Raw genomic sequence first — 16,314 nt, 5'->3', positions numbered from 1 at the left:
TTTTTTTTTTTTCCTTTGGAAAAGCTGTGCAGGATTGGCTTAACAAACTTGCTTGTTTGTAAAATTTCAAATATGTGCATTAAGTCATTGATCTTATTAGAGAAAAGAATTCACTTATGATTACATGACCATAAAGATTTTTGGGAGACAGTTAATCCTTGAAAGAAGTCTTTATACCTAACACACACGTTATTTCAGTACATGAGCTAGATGTATGCAATGCATCCTATTAAATATCTCCTCTGAATAAAGAAACACCAAAGGATCCGAGGAAATCCCACACTCATTTCTCAGTCTCTAAGAGCTACTTCCATAGCTCCTCCATGCTGAAATAATATCACAAAAATGTTTTCATATTAGAACACGGGTTTATGCATTTGCTTGCACAAGTTGGACCTGCCCTTCTTTGTCTGCAATGCTGTTCAGAGGAATACCAGCCCTGCTCCCTCTTCTCTGTGAGCCCGTGACCCAAGGTCAGGCATGCAGAGGGCTGCCCGGGGTTTAAAGCTGAAGAATTCAGCTAGGGGTGGTTGCATCCCAGGTCTCAGTGGAATGGGCCGAGCCCTGTCCCCACACCACAAGATGATGGGGGCAAGCTCCGCATTGTGCTGTGTGACAGGCACAGGCCTCAGGCACCGCTCTGCAGCCAGGAGGATCCCATGCTTCTCGCCCTGCACGGTGCCACGGGCTCCCTCCAGCCCCCGTATCTGGAGTGGGACCAAAGGATCGGAGAGACCCTGAAGTGCTGGGTTTTGTGGTCCAGTCCAAGGCTGTGGAAAAATCTCCCCGGGAACTAAAAATCCTCACAATTCTCACTATGTTCCATTCTCCTCCACTTTGATGTTGCTGCCTCGTACACCAATGTTATTATGTATTGCATGTGTATTAAAAACAAACCCGAAAACAAGACACTGCTTCACGCAGCTTTCCCTATTAGAAGGGAGTGAGAACAAATCCCTACAAGGCACACTAGTCACACTGCTTAGGCAATTAACTCTCCGATAGCTAGGGTACATCCATTAGTTCAGCTAGAAACGAGCAGGAGAGATAAGCACGTTGTATTTTCTGTTCTGCAGCATTATCTCCAGCAAAGCAACTGCCAGGAACACAGACACGGCCTAACAGACTAAAGTCTTCACACGTCTATTACCCTTCCACATAAAAAGTAATGCTTAAAGGCAGTTTTCCAGTATTATAGGATATATATGTCCAAGAACGTACTCTAAACTAGCATCTATAAAGTGTTTTGTGGAGGGCTTGGTACGGCCAGCAGTAATCGTCCCCCTGAGCTGAGCTCAAGATGCTGGGACAGCCATACTCGAGCTTCCCTCTGCTGAGGGACATCCCCCCTGTACCACTCTACCTGCATCGCTGAGCTTTTATCGTCTCCTTAAGAAGTGAGTTGTGGAGTAGCACAAGGAACTGGAGTGTTGAGATCTCATGTACTGTGCCTGCCCCTGGAAATTACCAGGTGCATGTTCATAAACACCAGAGCAGCCCAGCGTGGTCTTGCTTTTGCTACTGAATTGCTCTGAGATCTTGTTCATCTTTCAGTATCTCCTTTGGTCCTTCTCTCTGGGGAATAACACTTATCTGCTCCACTGAAGCACTGAGGTCTGTAACAATAACTATGAACTGTTTGATAATAGATGCTACTGAAAGACAAAGGTGTATTATTGCAAAATTTTGTGGGTTGGCAACTTAGCTAGTGGCACTGTATTGCATCCAGGGCCCATTTGGCTCCTCACAATGATATGAGAGTGGGGGGAGAGGAAATCAGGTCAGAGTTTTTGGCAGACCTGTTCAAGGTAAGCATAATCCAGCTGATTCATTATGTGCTGCAATCCTTGCTGGCAAAGACTCTGAAGCGAAGTAGCCTCCAGCCCTATTGCAACTCATCCTCTGTGTGTGGGTGTTGATGCTGCACATTAGGGAAGGGTGTCGCTGGTGGATAATCTTAAGGGGGTGAAGCTGGATAAAGGGTGCGAGGGACTTCGCACAAGTGTGCAATATCAGCCCAGTGCTCCCTGCTGAGCAGTCCACTCTAAAAACATTCCCACCTCCCACAGGACGAGGAGGAAAGCTTTGAGAGGACCCTTCTGATGATTAACGCAATCTCTGTTCCATGAATCATTGGCATTGGGATGTCCTTGTGGCATAATCAGAGCGCTGGTTATTATACTCATTGATGATAAAACAAGTAAATCTTAATGAGTTGTGGGAAAGGAGACAATAGGGCCCTCTGCCAGGTCTCATTTACCTTGACAACACGCCTACAGCCCAAGTACAAAGATCGCTATTGTTTATCCTTGGTATTTGTGAAGGGGCCAGACAGTTCTTCTCATTTCACCCAATCTGATGGTACTCCCTTTATCTCTGCCTTAGCATTTCTAAGGTGCCTATCACTGTGGTATCTAAGCATCTCAGCTTTAGTCCAAGGTTAGATTTATGGTAAATAAACCACTTGGACAGCCTTTGAAGGTGAGAAACTGATATATAGTCAAATATTGTTAAATCATTCCATTTACATAGTACCTCTTCTTTGGCTAAAAGGACAAGCAAAGCCACCTCGTTGTTTATACGGTAAACAAGTGCACCGTGTATGATTCAGACACTCAGTAACTGGGTCTGTTACTTCACTACTACAGCTAAGTCAATCTACCACGCCAGCAACATGCCCAGCATGAATTCAGCTTCTGTCCCAGCTGGACTGCATTTGTACTGGGGACTCCTGGCAGCATAGATGTCTTTGTCAGAGTTACAACTCTTCACACACTTGACCAAAAAAACTACAGCATTAGAATTATATAGAATTAACATAGAGGTGAGAAAAATGGACCTGTTCCACCCAGCAATCTGTCCCCTGTGGGTACTCCCAGCCAGAGCTACCGACCTCGTTGTAGCTCCTGCCCTTCTGCTCCTGGCTATTCGTGCAAAGCCAAAAACCTGTTGAGAATGACCCAGGAAAGCTTTCACCTGGTGCCTGCTTTATCTACAGCTTTGTCATCTGCAGCTGCTTGGGAATTTTCAATGCAAAGGGTTTTTGAACAGAAGAAAGAGATCTCTATCAAGCTACAGTTTTGTACGTATTTGTTAGGAAAGTTTTTGTTAAGAAAGCCTCCACAGATCCCAACTGGATTAGGAAGAGCAGCCTGTGAATAGCCTGCATTCCTGCAGGCTAGGGGAGAGCTGAGACCAGCACCTGGCACCTCCTTATCCCAAATGGCTGCCAGAACCACCAGGCTGCCACTTACACTGGCGCCGGCGTCGACCCTGGGTTTTGTGCAGAAAGCGTTAAAAGATGTTTGTTCCAACACAGTGTGAACACAGCAGCGTTCTGGAAAGTCTGAGAAGTTTGTTAGGATGACAAAAGACTTCCCATTCAGACCTGGGAATAAGTGCGGGTTTCACGCAAGAAACAAAATACAGACCTTGACATTTAGGTCTCAGAGAGGATTCCTCAGGACAGCAACAGGAGAACAACATTTTTCTGCTTGTGCTACCACTAAATCAAACCAGTGTCCGATCTATAATGCTGAGCAGGGAGAGCATTTAAGAACTGTCTTTTTTTTCCCCCATACATTCCTGGCCAGAGGCCGTGCAGCTAAGGTAAGGTTGCCCACTGTGTGCCTCTTTTAAACAACTTTTTCTGTTCTCATGTTCTCACCCTGTTGGCTTCCTCTGCTGCCATCAGCTGCAGTGCTGCTCTGTGACTCACCACGCAGAGCAGCAAACGACAAACCTTCCCCCTGGGACAGAGACGGTGTCACCCCCCCAGCACACCTGCGTCTGCTGGATTTGGGCCCTGAGTCTCGCACTGCTCCCCTGCAGCGACCTGAGGTGGTAAGTATGACAAAGTATGGTGTAAACAGTAAGACCCTGGCCATAATCACACAGAAAAGGTCTCAGCAGGGTATATACAATTGTGCTCTGGTAGGGAGGGTTGCATAATCAACCAGATGCTCTTCCACCACATGGGAACTGAGGTCTAACGTGGGAGGGGGGCTACGGCCTCATAATTTCCTTCCTCTTTCCCTTAAGAAGTCCATCACTAGGCCTGACCGCCTAATGTCGTTTCACACATGGGAAGACTTGCTTCCCACCATATCCCTGTGCGAAGAATCATTCCAATCATGTTATTTTCACAAATAGAAGATAATTATTCACTGATAGAAGATGCCCAAGAAGTAACAGCTTAACAATAGATCTTAGTGAAAGGAACAAGGCCAACAGGGAGACAAATGCATATTGCTCCTGTTTGCCCAGTTCTATAGAAGCGATATATTGATTTCTCTTTTCACTTGCACTGAAGTAAGCTAAGCAGCTCAGCTAAGGGTACTTGTCTACAAAGCTTCCCTACGTGACAGGAGAATCAGGTCCCTTGTGTAAGCCAGAAAAATAATTTCAGTGATCTCCCATGGAGCAAAATAACTTTCTGGCTCCCCTCTAGCTCCTTCCAGCCACAGCAGCAAATGAAGACACACAGTTTAACCCATAGCAAACTTCCAACCCTCTGCAAGCTTCCTTACTCACTCATTACTTACACAGATGGCTTCCCTTTGAGATCAGTCACCAGCAGTCGGTGAGTTCACCTCGGCAAGAGATGGGGAGTCAGTAACAATGAATCCTCCTCGCCTCATCTCCTTCAAAATGCTGCAGGGATAAAAGCAGTTTCCACAGGAATTCCCTTCAGGTTACTGATTTGCTACGGATCTTTGGTTTGACCTACGGGGTGCAGGAAATCTGCAGCTCCATTCATAACCCGGTCTGCTCCCTGCTCGCTTGTGCCAGGGAGATTTAATAAATAGTTTTGTGGACACTCATGCTGATCTGCCGTGTTGCCTGCTGGACTCAGAGATCTGTATAATTTTGATTCAAGATGCAGATTCAGCCTGAAATTGAGATAAGATAATAGTGGCTTCCATTCTTGATTATAGAATCATTTTGGGTTGCAGGAGCAGTGTCAGCTGCAGCTGGCTTTATCTGTGCATATCAGTATTAGCACAAATAGCAGTATTAGTAACACAAACATATAGACAAGGAAAACAGAAATAGGAAAATAAACTTTCTCTTGTGCCAAACTGAAACTGCAGATGGAATTTTAAGTAGGCAGAAAGTTTACCTGAGCTGTCATTTCACCACTGAGTCTAAAATGTCTGGAAATCCATGTTAGGGTGATGTTCAGTGATTACAGGAGTTTGGGCCCTGGATTTAATTCCTAGCAGCCAGCACCAGACTAAGGTTTACCTGGGGTCAAGGAAGCAGAGAAGTGACCACTAAAAGCCACTATAAGTCTTAATGAATCCATGGGAAGGAGAAAAGAATGTCTGAAAATCCATCTTGTCTTCAGTGTTAGTGAGACACAGGCACCCACTGGTATATTGCAAAACATCTTATTCTTGAAAAATAAAAGGAAAAATCTCCAAGGATGATAATGAGCTATGTAAACCCGTGGACAGACGGAATAAACAATGAAAGAGGCATTTTCCTGAGGTGAAAGCCTGAAAGAACTAATGGAATCTGTCTAGACAGGAGATACTCCACAGTCTGTGGATCCTGCACAGTGCAGGAATATACACTAAGTAATTATTGCCATTGTCTTGCTGTGCTCGGTAAGGAAAACAGTGTCTTTACCTTCTGGAATAAAAGTAGCATGCATTCAAATATTTTGAGGAATTTACAAGTGATGACCTTTCCAGGAAGTTGCCACATCCTTTGAAAACTGCAGCATCCCAGAAAGACCTGAGAGGCACTGGCCATTCTGACACTCAGTTACAATTACAGAAGTTTTGGAATGAGATGTGGGCTGCTTTGAAAATATGGTCTTTACTTGCAAGTGCTGAACACTGGAAACATGGATCTGGCCTGTTTTAATGTGTGGAGTATGGGTACTTAACTACGCCTGTCAGCTGGGCAAGAGCTATGGATTGTTGACAGTCTGTTGGAGGCTTTTTGGTCGAAGGAAAAATGTCCTGACTACGCCAGAGGAAAAAACCAACAAAGAAGGGCCGTGGAAAACAAACAAACAAACAAACAAACAAACACGCCCTGAGCTAGTGAACCATGCAAACATCTTAAATAACACTCCCAGGGCATATACCAAAGATCAGAACAGATACTGGTCATTTCTGCTGGTGGAGGGCACAGCCATCAGCAGAGAACTCAAATACTATCACAGGTAATCAGATCACTTAGACTGAGATGCTGTTTGCTCCATAGGGACAGATGAACATATCATGAAGTTCAGAAATCTTCAGTGCTTTCCAGGGAAAAGGTTAATGTCTGACCAGGCAATGGAGACTGAATTCAACTCCCACTTCTGGAGGAAGCTAGGACAGAGGCATATCCTACAGAAAGGTATGCATGTTGCGTTCACAGATTGACACTTTGTTCAAGAAGTCTTCTCATGCCAAATAAATTCACGAGGCTACGTCAAAATCCCAAATTGAATAGCACTTGCCAATTTGTGCATGCAACTGTAGAAACATCATGTGTAATTGCATTTGCCACAAGGGTAATTGTGCGTGCAAATTGTGCAGTAAGCTACATATGCATTTTGTACACATGGTCATGCTTTTAAATTGCTTTTTTTTTTTTCCCTAGAATCAGGTGCTGTTTGAGCAAATACTCAAGTAAAATAGCTAAAATTATCAAACGTTATTTTGACTTGCTTTACTAACCAAGTCACATGTGAACCACAATACTATGCACTTCAATAGCGCAAAGGAGAGACACACCACATCACTGCTGTGCCATTAGGATCTGTTTGCAGTTTTTAATTTGCCTGCAGAAAGATGAATTCCTTAGACTGAAGCTAATTTGTTACACATTTGCTGGAATCTAAAGCCAATTAAACACTGATCATAGTCACTACACAGTCCTTGGCAATGAACTTGCTATTTTTGAAGATTCATTTAATCTTATAGTTGGGGAAACCAATGAAAAAAAACCCTTCTGACAGAGAAATCACAGCTATTTCACGGAAAGTCCAAAACCATAAAGGATCTACACTCAGATACGAAGTGGCACTGGATACTCGTGGACAGTCTAGCACAATACAGACAAACTCAGCAGACCAAAATGAAGTTCAGTGCTGAATTTCTCAAACAGAAGAATTCCCAGCTCTCATAAGAAACTGAAAGACTACACAGGATATCATTACATGGCAAACCCAGACTCTCAACATATAATATTCCATAAACCAATGTCACAAGCTTAACTACAAAGCAGCTGGGCTAAACATTGCAAACTGTGTACACTGTTACCTGTACTGGCTCTAGATGGTACCACTGCTAAAAGCAAACACTGCCAGGAAACAATACACCATGGCACCGCATCTGTGAACAGAAGATACCACCGAGTACCCACAACAAGGCAATGTCATCCTACAAGAGCAACCAACCCCACAAAACGCAGCTCTGCTGAGTACAGCACCTATTAGATGTGGCCAGGACATAAAAACCGGCTACTGCGATTCACAGCACAGTGCAGATAATATCAGAGTATTATTTCATAAATAAATACAGAGTATTGTCTGAAGGGAAAAACAGCTTTGGTAGGCACAGAGAAGTGTTTTTCTTTAAAAAAAATATATTGTAATATAAGATTATTAGAGATGTTAAAATAAGAGGATACAGGGAAATGTTGTCTACAGCAAGAGGTGGAAATAAATTAAGCATCTCAGGCAGCCAGTTCTATCCCTAAGATGGGCTAGGTGAATTACTGGCCTGTTTAAAATCCACTTCTGATGTCCCTACCCACCCCCTTCAGAGCCCGATCATGTCGTGTAACTGCCTATGGAGTCTGGGAACTTTCCATATACACATCCCATTTGTCACCAACTAGGTCAAGAGGCAATCCAACCAAATGTCCTCTTGCCCAGTGGCAGTGAGCTCCCAGTTGCTTTCAGCTGCTACTGGACCTCTATGTTTAAGCCAAAATAAATTAATAAACTGATCATACTGATGCAGACAGAAAAGGTAGGGCCTTATCTTAACTTCTGAGGTATAACTGTATCCAAAGGACATGATGTTCATAGAGCAGATTAAAGAATCCTAATGTGGGTGGAATCAAAACTGACACCTTCCACTTCTGCAAAGAGTTGGATGTAAATACAGGTAAGGCTTCTACAAAATAAGCGAGGCAAAACCTCACTGTTGTATTAGATACCCAGTAGCTATCCTGCTCCAATCAGTCGCTCAGATTTGCCTATGCTTTTGGGAAGATGGAAAAGCCCCATCCTCAGATGGCTAAGCACATGGGAAACACAGACACAAAACCAGCTTCCTGCACACTCACACGTATCATGTACAGCTTCCATCAAACGCTAACCTACAAAGTCAGGCAGAAATGCAGAGATACAGCCATATTTATGCAGAGTGCAGCACACAAACACATGCATCACACGTGTTAATGCACGCGCCCGCACAGATACAGCTGCATGCAAGTGCAGACACGCAACGTGCTCAGATATGCACATGGGTACGCACATGTATGTGCTCACATGGATACAAGCACACACCCATGACTTGCTCAAGGCAGCACCATGAGCTTATGGCAGAGCCAAAAGAAATAAATTTACAAGGCCGGGAGCTGTCCCCAAGGCTGCAATGGCAAGGCCCGTCCTCCCGTCCTTCCCTTCAGAAGGGTGGGTATCTGCGTGCGGGCAGTCACGCTCGGTTAAACACACATACAGTAAGCACCGCCACGCACACAGACTCACTTACCCCACCGTGCACCTTTCAGCAGCAATATGTGCCTGCCCTGCCGCCACTCCTCCCTCCTCTTAATCCTTTATTTGCACACCGCTCTTCATATCAATGTTTCATTTTCCAAAGAATACACGTTCACTTTTTACAGCCAGGACAGCGGGCTGCTCTGAATGAGCCTCCCTAGCCATCTCGGCAAAGCCAGTCCCGTCTTGTTTGTTTGTTTTTGCAGTGACTGAGCGTGTACGGAGGATGGAGGGTGTAGGCGGCTCTACATGTCCCTTCACCTCTTGTGGGTTTTTGGAGCATTCTTTTCATATATACTCTCTTTCAAATGCAGGGGGCAGGATGCTTTGTTTATATAACCACTGCTTTTTGCTGAGGTTCAAACCACCCCAACACACCTCTCTCCAGGAGGCTCTTTTGAGGAGGTCCACGCTTCTAATTTGCCTACAACATGGACTGGGTAACAGCAGAGCTTGTAGAGTTTCTGGAAAAGGACCCAACCTCAGGCTGAGCTAACTTCAGAAAGACCTACTTAAAGCTGGTATGTGACAGTTTAGCACCTAATTTTCTCTCCACTTTCTCTTCACCTCAGCTGGCCCTGAGCCCCAGTGGCTGCGTTAGGAAATGGAAGCTTCCCAGGACCAGCTCTGCCTCTGTTGATGCTCGGGACCAGCAGACAGTTTCTGTGAAACTGCCTGTTCTGACTGGAGGGAGTGTATCCAAGCTGTAAGGAGCAAAAAGTAAGAATAAGCAAGGATGTGTTACACACAGCCTACTGCATTCGTCAGAAAGGCTTTATTTACACAAAGAAGTTGAAATGCTTCAGCTAACCCCAGTAGTAATTACCCCTTTCCTCTTCTCTTCCTCCTCTTAAGTATGTACATCACCCTACCCCTCATTCCAAAACGCTGCTCCTGACACCATTAGTCAGGAGTTATTTCAGCACAGCCATTTCACTGTGCACTTTCACACCTGTACAGCTATCTCCACGTGAAGACCTGTATCCAAACCCATAAACCCTGCTGAATGAGAGCAGGTGCTCTGCAAGGACCAGGCCTGATTAACTTGTGAGCTGCACTGGTAAAGGCACCTTTGCACAAACGCAGTGAGTTATTCTTGCTTTAGCTGTGAAACTTTAAGATGATACAAAACAAGGTTTTGAATTCCCTTCCTCTTTCTTCAAGTCTTCGAGGTGTTGCTTTAGCTAAAGTAGCGGCTGAACAAACAGAAACGAGCAGTAAATGCACCAGAGCATGGTGCCAGAGCTGACTGCCACCTGTGTCACCCACAGCAGGCAGCTCTTACCCGCCCCTGTTGCAGACCTACCTGCTATAGGAAGCATAGATCGTCATTGCAGTGCAGCCACGATCACAGCACAGGATTTGCTTGCATTCCGTAATTTATCGTGAATGTTTTGCAATACCAAGTGGGAAGAAAAAAACAAGAAATAGTTCTAGGGATTTTTCTAGTACCACACTGCTAGGAAGATCTGTTTCCCATAACCAAATTATAGACACAAAACAACCACTAACCTAACCACTTGAAGGGAAGTGAGTACACAGCTCGCCAGACCAAGGAGATGACACCAGTAACACAGGTTGAATGTTGCCTGTCAGAACAGCAATAGGCAAAGAAGACAATTTTCATAGGTTTCAGTGGCTGCAAAATCTAAATCTATCTAGCATAGACTCGGGGCATTTCTGCAACCAGCCTGTGGACGTTTTGATTTAAAAAGAGAAAAGAAGAGAAATGGGAAAAAAAATATTCAAGAAATGGTAAGACCAAAAGTCCAAAATTCTAGAAAGACACATATATTTCAAGCAAAAAGTTAGCCTTTTTATTCAATAAGCACTGTTCCAATATCCATTCTGGGATTATATACATCACACACACACACACATGCCGAATGTCTATACTCTTTTAACTGCAGAGGTTAGAGAACTTCTCAAAGATTCATCATCTACATTTGCAGTCAGAAACCAGGATGCAAAAAAAAAATAATAATCAGAATGCTTTGTTCAAGTTCAAACAGCAGTGATCAAGCAGCAGGAATGCCTCTTGAAACCCCTCAAGTGTCAGCTCCATTCACTGCATATGGAATAGCAGCACATTTCCTTGCTGCATCTTGTAAGATACAACACATTTCATTTTTATTCCCCGACTCAGCAACAAGCTGGAATTCCATTCATGATCTAATACAGCCAAGTATTCAACCACAGTTCCCTGGCTGGTGTCTGCTATACCCAAGATTCCCAGATGGTCTCCTATCCAAATAATACAAGGACTGCTTAAAGTCCATCATCAGGTGAGTTCAGCTGATAGACTTCACCTAAGAATAAAAGGCACCAATTCTCTGTGTACAGATCTTCACTGAGAACGGTAGACAAACTAAACAAGAAGTGATTTCCACTGTGTATTCACGCTGTGACTGTGGTATTGGCAGAGTTGAAAGCAGCAGCACCACAGTGATGGCGAGTGCAGCATCTTCTAATCTCTGCACCAGACCAATCCTTAAGGTTTAACATCTCTCCTTTGTCTAAAACAGGTATCGATGACATATTTTACTCCTTACAAATATCATACTAAAAAGTGCCTCAATCAGAATTTTTTTTTAAAAATCAGTTGTGTTTTTTTTTTTTTTAAATCAGTTTTTCCATGCAGAAGAGAGAAAGGGGAGTTAAAGTTCTTCAGCGTGTGTGATTGCTGCTTTCACAATTACAGATTTTCATAGTGAAGTCTGCTAAACTCCTAGCCCAATTAAGGACATTTTTCCAATTATTACTTTTCCTGAATAAAGCTACCCGGTAGTTTATACCCTTAAAACCTACTCCCATTTTTGTTACTCATACCGTAAGCGCAGCAGGATTCTGCACATGGCCAAACTGAGTCACATAGGGCTTTAGCCTCTTCTGTTAAGAGGATATCCCTACCAATTCCAAGAAAAGGGTCCTGGAACCAGGAATGAGTTAAGTCCATAATCTATAAGAGAAAGTGCTACAAATATGTTGATTCTAAACTCTCTTTCTCGATCTTCCCACTTTGCCTGCTCCTCACTCTCCTCCTAAGCAGATTGTTGACATGTACCCATGTCCACTTTCATTAAACCGTCTAATTTGCAAGCCTCACGCATATTCCAGCTAACCATACCTGCAGAGTCCTTAAATAATACGCTTAGTGCAATAATACAGTCAGATTAAAAGCAGTAATCGGATCGCAGAGGTTTTAGGCAACACAGGGGTCATGGGAAGGGATGACAAGATTGTTAGGCCATCTGTTTCAGCTGGTCAGGAGGTGTGTGGTATTCTTTTGCTCTTATTGCACCTCTTTCTGGAGGGCAGGTGAGGGAGATGATCTGCTCTATGAGTTTTCCCTTTTGCCAGGGCTGCATATGATGTAAGGGCCACGTTTCAGCTGTTTCAGCTGGTGTTCAGTCTCTGGTGAGCACAATCCCACCTAAAAAGAAGCACCAGAGGTAGTCTGAATCTTTTCTAATCAAAATAGTTCCATAGCGTTTTCCAGGTGCTGACAGCTGTCTAACTGTAATTACAAACATTAACAATTCAGCACTGTAAACCTCCACATCATTTTCTCTCTCTTTTAGAGCTTTTAGCTAGGTCTTGTATCACCATACAACTGTAATAACTGAACCCCTCAGGAACACTGACTTTAGCACTCTGAAAAAGTCTATTTTACAGAAGAAATCACCTTTTTCCATATGTGCAAAGTACAGGCACACAATTTAAGAAAAAACCCTATGTCCATCTTTCTGTGCATCTTTCTTTTCTTTCGTCACATCTTTGATACAGTGGCAAACATTCCAACGAGTAAGAAAGCGAGGAGCTATAACCACAAGAAACAGGCTGATTTGCACAGTGAGATATTTTGATTACTAAGCAGCTTTAAAAATCTGCTTTAACTTTGGATTCTTTTAGTCCCTACTGGTTATTTGTACTGTTGTCCCCGGCCTGGATTCTTTGACCTTCTGACATACAGTTACTGCAGTCTGTTGAATGTGTCCCCAAGCAGAAAGCAGATTGGATAGAGATTAGATAACATCATGGTGTAGGGGTTGGGTACTTCTTTTTTTCTTACCAGTTTCCTGTTGATAGAATCACACTGATAAGGAGTTTAGTTGGTAGTTGAAGTATGAAACTGCAAAAAGCTGCCTTTTAAGAGACATGTTCCAACTGGGATGTGAAAGCGGCCAAAAGATTGTGTGATGCAGAGCGGTGCTCTGGTGCTTAGGCCCATCCATCTAAATATTACACAGGACCAGCGAGGAGCTAAGGAGGATCACCGTGGGTGCACAGCACAAGGTTAAGCATTTTCAAAGCTGTTTATGAACACGGTTAGAGAAACACTGCAGAAACAGAGGAAGCTATTTGAGATATTACTTCACTCTGGCTGCATCTTACCATGTTGTTTCTGAAAGCTATTGCTCCACAGTGCTTGAAGGGAAGATGAGTTAGCAGAACAGTGTGCTTATGTCTTATCTGCTTCAGTACAAAGTCACCCAGGTTGCTTCCAACTATCACAAACATCTAAAAGTACGAGACCCTCTAGTGAGAGCTGGGTTGGAATGAACCTTGAAACAAACCAACTGGTCACCTACGCTTCAGTTTGGAGGCTTTTTACTTTAAATATCTGGATGTACTGGTTTGAAGAGCTACTGGCTGTGCGGAACCTGAAGGCACAGCTTTATCTTCCACTACCTGCAAGGAAAATGAAGAACTAGCCAATGCCTGTGCCGTTGGTGGTTTGTTAGCATCACAGCATTTTTCAGTTGTAATCATAGAGGCTGTGGTTTCACACTCAGTGGCACGGACAACCCCCACTCTCCACGCTCACCACTCTGCTGGCACAGCTGTTTTTGCAGCTGTGCAGTGGACCAGAACAGCTGAAAAATTCCTTTCAGCTGACAGTTCAGTTTACCCCACAACCATGGAAAAAGGTGTGCTGATTCAAAACAGGAGCGCTGCGAGAACGGGGACGATCAGCTGAGGGGAGAGAAGTGGTCACTGAAAAAGCTGACATGAAAAAGCTGAGAAACAGAGGTAGCCCTGGCAGGTCTCAGCAGCAAAGAAAGGGTCAGGCTACACACGCAGCAGCTCCCTCTAAGGCAGAAGGGAGTCACAGATATGAACTGGGGGCTGTGCAAGCAGCAGTACAATGTAAAGCAGATTTTCTTTGATTAGCCGTGGCCTCTAATCTCTCCTGTGCCCCCCTGCAGCGAATTCCAGAGTTCAACAGCCCCCACTGGACTTTCCTGTTAAGGCTCAAATCATTAAAAGTATTTGTTTAGTAAAGGCTAAAGCACTCAGGTTCCAGTCCCTGAGAGCTCTGTGACGCTAAATGTTGTCAGCCTTTTGCCTACAAGCCATATTCCATAGGCTCTCGGTGATTCACTGGTAGGGTTCCATGGAAATTTTATCTCCAGGCTTCACCTTTCACCCCAGCCCATTTCAGTAGCTAATGAAAACTGTTCGGACAAAGTGAGCTAGCGTGGTCCCGGACACAATCCTGAGCATGTGGCAAAGCCTCTGCCAAAACTTGCATGCTCAGCGGAGATGTCACAAGCTGGCCTTCTCTGACATCCAAAGAGGGAGCTTCAGCACGCGGAAAGCTGACGAGCCTGATGACAATGTACTGTGGAATTTTGTGGGCCAAAAGAAGACGTAACAAAGACAGGAAGAAACCCTGACCTACCGGGCTCTCCATCAGATAACCTTCCCCAATTTAAAATTTTATATGTCTGAAATCAAGGATTTATACTGCCCTAGGACCAGGTTTCTCTATCAGAACATTTTTTCCTGATGATGCTGTGTTACACATGAACCAGCAAACATGGTCTGAATAATGTGAGCCTGATCCACATCAGGCTTGACTCAACGCTGTTGCTTAGGGCAGAAGGTGTTCAAAGATGGGAAGGGTCTGTTCCCAGGGTGGTCCAGGATTCACTTCTTCTACAACTTCCAAAAGGATTAATATTTCTCACAAAACACTCCTAGTTATACCCTAGAGAATATTCCTCAATTGGCGTAATTTCAATAAAAGCTACTTCCATGAAATCACCATGAATTACTAGACAAATTCACATTCTTCAAAAAATTACGTTACTTGGAATCAAAGCTGAACTGGATGGATTGGTTTTCTTGTCAGGAAAGAAATTCTGGATTTTAGCTTGCTATTTTCTGTAGTGGAATAAAACCAAACCATATCAAAAAGGCTGAATAATTTTTCACGGAGCAGCTGGAGAGTCTGCATACCTGCCCTCTAGGGGAATGGCTGCCTGACCCTCAGAGGAGACAACCGGTGGAAACCAGCAATCCTTAGCTCCCAGCCCTCGGGGAGAGCTGGTCCCGCAGCAGCCTGCCTGGAGAACTGCCGAGGGGCCAGGGCACCCACCAGTTAATATTGCTAAAGAGCCCAAGCTGCCCAGGAGCCAGAGATCCTGAAGACCCCAGCAGGCTGTGGGAGACCCATTAGTCTGGAAGACCTGGCCTGAAATAGTCCAGTGATGGGCTGCACAGAGCTACGGCAGTCACCCCACTAGACCTTCAGCAGAGGGCTGGTGGCAGCCCAGAGGTTGGAAGAGCTGCAGAGATGGGTTTCTGGCTCTCAGCTTTCAGTCCATCTGTCAGCAGGCTCCTGAGGAGCTGGGCGGGTGAGCTGGAAGGAAATCAAGCAGGTTTTCAAACCTGCCTGGCAGGCAGTGAAAATCCTACCTGTTTTCTGTCAATTTTGTAGAAAATGTCATACTCCCCCAAGGACCCAAGCAGAGATCAGCAAGAATTGCTTCTCCTTTCCTGTGAATATTTTTGAGGCTTCCAAAACTTCCCTGGTACCTACTTGAAAAAAATTTTGACTTTCACAAACTGAAAATTGAGAAGAAAAAAAAATGGGATGGATCAATTAAAAATTTTCTTTAAAAAAACATTTTCTTAATTATTTTTTTCCAAGACAAGACGTTCACTGAAACCAATTCTGCACCTCCACCTCTGAATACTTCCATTTAAATAACACTTGTACACTGCTTTGAATGTCTATTTGCATCATTTAGCCATCACTGAGCATGCAGAAATCTGGGGGCTTAGTTCTTAAGCCTATTTGTACTGGTGTTTATCTATACAATATCTATAATATTTGCAAGCAAACAACCTCGAAAGCGCAGGCCTCGTGGAAGTATCAGGCCCCACACAACATTTCACTGGCACTTAGATTTAGTTGCCTGAACCAAGCAATCCCTCAGTAAGAATTTCACACTGGCTGTCACCATGCAAAGCAGTTACGAGTAACCCAGTGAAGGTCTCCTTCACCCCAGTGAAGTAGGAAGGATTTGTTATTCACGACCAGTTTCTTCTTCTGTCACTTTGCCAGGTACCTACAGAGAGGTTGCTTGAATCAGAATCCGCACTGCAATTCACATTAACCTCCCGGTGTCTTGCATGCCAAATCCTCCTGCCTGCCTCACTCACATCCCAGATAAGGCTGGGAGCAGTTATTGGGAAGTGCTTACTACGAAACACACCTCTCTGAAGTTTATAGCAATTCAGCACTCCTGAAAAATCAGGTCAGAAACAGTAATTTTGATTAAACACAA

At 44.2% G+C, this 16,314-nt stretch overlaps 1 protein-coding gene across 13 annotated transcripts in view; it reads right to left on the bottom strand.

Annotated features, from left to right (window-relative positions):
* The window catches only part of LOC310882529 (uncharacterized protein), a gene marked incomplete at its 3' end in the record, with an annotated part of 172,510 nt that overhangs the window by 43,938 nt on the left and 112,258 nt on the right, over positions 1-16,314 (bottom strand). Inside the window, exon 1 of one of the 13 annotated variants that reach the window (XM_083801426.1) lies at positions 10,041-15,538. The exons of 11 other annotated variants lie outside the window; for them this stretch is intronic. Of the gene's footprint in view, positions 1-8,726; positions 9,972-10,040; positions 15,539-16,314 lie in introns of those variants that run through there. One more of the 13 variants, XM_083801428.1, reaches the window with a different exon arrangement.

The sequence above is a fragment of the Anser anser genome, assembly GCF_964211835.1.
Source record: "Anser anser genome assembly, chromosome: 16".
NCBI classification, from domain to species: Eukaryota; Metazoa; Chordata; class Aves; order Anseriformes; family Anatidae; genus Anser; species Anser anser.
This window is presented reverse-complemented; position numbering and strand designations above follow the sequence as displayed.